Genomic DNA, 2,503 nt, shown 5'->3' with positions numbered 1-2,503 from the left:
GTGGCAATAAAGAGGCTGGAGATGTTGAACAAGCATGTGCCTTACGTCAGGATGCAGTGGAAGATCCAGTAGTGAGTTTGTGCACCTCTATCCACTGCCCACAGCTGAAGTTTAATTTGATAGCTCTCTCCTTTCAATTTCTCATTGTCAGCCTATCTATTGTATGTTGAACCTTCAAATGCCATTTCCTAGTGTTGAACGGTTTTAGATACTTTTTCCTTAAAACAATGTCTGGATCACATGTTTTCTAGTTCTTTCTGTTTTGCTTTGTTTCTTCCCCGGAAGTTCTCATGAAGTGGATTAGCATTTGGGATGCTCCCTTTCCAGCGCCATAGACATTGAGATTTTATCAGATGTACATCTAGTATAAAGTTAATCTATTTTGATTGTTGCAGGTTACATCTTGCAGCCACGTGTTTTGCAAGGCATGTTTGATAGATTTTGTTGTAAGTATGGGGAGAATGGCATGCCCTTCATGTACCGAACCCCTCACATTTGACTTCACTGCAAATAATGATAACGGAGATTCTAATTCTGAACCTACTGTCAAGGGGTTTAGCTCCTCTAGTATATTGAACAAAATTCATCGAAATGAATTCGAGACAAGCACTAAATTAGAAGCTTTGGTATGCAATTGCATTCTACATTATAATCATATTCTGCTCAGTTTGCTTTTCTTTTATTGCTATAGTATCTCTATTTTACAGAACCTAAATGCATGCTTGATGCTCATTTTCTTACTTTTATGGAATGTAGAAGAAAGAAATTAGTGTCATGGTTGAAAGGGACAAATCTGCAAAAGGAATAGTTTTTAGCCAGTTTACATCATTTTTGGATCTGATACAACATTCTCTTGATGTAAGACATAATGGTACTTTCTCCCTTCCTACTTCCCCTTTCAGACTAACAATTAAGGAAACTTGCATTGTGTGTATTCAGCTGTCGGGTGTCAATTGTGTTCAATTAGTTGGATCCATGTCTGTTACTGCAAGAGATGCTGCAGTCAACAAGTTCACTGAGCATTCAGATTTCAGGATATTGCTTATGAGCTTGAAAGATGGAGGTGTTTCCCTCAATGTTAAAGTTGCATCACATGTAAGGCTTGTGCATATCTAGTGTTCATTTGATATACTCAACTTCATTTCTCAGCGCATTCAAAGAACCAGCTGAAGATACAATTATGACTTGTATTCATCTGTTGAATAAGCACATGATACATGTCATGTTAGGTGGCTAATCTCCTGATCTTTGCTAGGTTTGCTTAATGGATACATGGTGGAATCCTGCTGTGGAGCAGCAAGCCCAAGATAGAATCCATCGAATATGGCAACATAAACCCGTTAAGTGTCAATTTTCAGCTGAATGTCTCTCAAAGTGAGAGAGTCTTTCCATTATATAGAGAAAATAAAGATTACACATCCCTAAAGATCCGCCATTCCTATCCCTAAAGATCATCTATTCTATCTATACAAATCTGCCATTGAATCCCTCTAAATCTGCCTTGCTATCCCTCCAAATCAGCTATTCTATCACAATATTTATTCATATGATTCTACAACAAATGTATATGATCATGCTAATTTATATCACTATATAATTACATTAATATATACAATCATTTAGTTGTCTATCATGCTAACATTAAGTATGTTTCATATTTCGTGCACTTTGGATGCCATTGAATGGAGAGCTTATTGTTGTTTCCAAATTTGCAGAATCATAAGATTTGTGATTGAGGATACAATTGAATAGAAAATCTTAAGAGTTACAAGAGAAGAAGAAATTACTTTTTGAAGGGCAAGTGTCTTTTTCTTACCGTAGTCTAGATAGTTGGATATGTGTTGTGACTCTAGAAATTATTTTCCTTTGACATACTGAACTTGCAAGTTTCCGATTGCAGGACAGTCGGTGGTTCTCCAGAGGCCTTAGGAAAGCTAACAGAGCAAGACTTGGAATCACTGTTTTATTGTCACTTTCGACAAACTAATTGACATGTGCTTTGTTTAGCTTGTAGCGAAATTTTGTACAAAGTGTTCTGACATTTGCCCTTAGGCTGTATGGATTTTAACAATTGTTCTTATTGTTTCCTTCCATTTTAACTTCACAAATGCATTAGGAAATAAACAGATGCATCAGAATTCATACAGTCTGCTGCATTAGGAAATAATACAAAGAAATTTTTTTTGTACGACTCCACCATCTATATTCACTTCATTTTATTGAATACAATCTTTAATTTTCTGCTACATGATACTTTTTCTAGGTGACCATAAAGTTTATGTACTTAATATTGTTATCATAAACTGCATCATCGATCTAAGAATACTCTCTTTTTCCATTTCCCCGCGATGAGTAAGAGGTAAAACACAGTTTATCAGTCTTGAACAAGCATTCCATAAACTGTAAGCATCTACTAAACATAGATTAAACAATAAAACTTACTAAGTATTTATGGTCTGATGTTACATTTTGTTTCTTTTCTACTCTACTGTCAATGAATTGC

General features: G+C 35.5%; 1 pseudogene; it reads left to right on the top strand.

Moving 5' to 3' along the window:
• The window catches only part of LOC102596340 (ATP-dependent helicase rhp16-like), an 8,123-nt pseudogene extending 6,132 nt beyond the window's left edge, over window positions 1–1,991 (top strand).
• Window positions 1,992–2,503: the final 512 nt, after the last annotated feature.

Source organism: Solanum tuberosum, unplaced genomic scaffold (assembly GCF_000226075.1).
Source record: "Solanum tuberosum cultivar DM 1-3 516 R44 unplaced genomic scaffold, SolTub_3.0 scf00157, whole genome shotgun sequence".
In the NCBI taxonomy this organism is placed as follows: Eukaryota; Viridiplantae; Streptophyta; class Magnoliopsida; order Solanales; family Solanaceae; genus Solanum; species Solanum tuberosum.
Note: the sequence above shows the minus strand (reverse complement) of the source record. Positions and strands in the feature narration are given on the sequence as shown.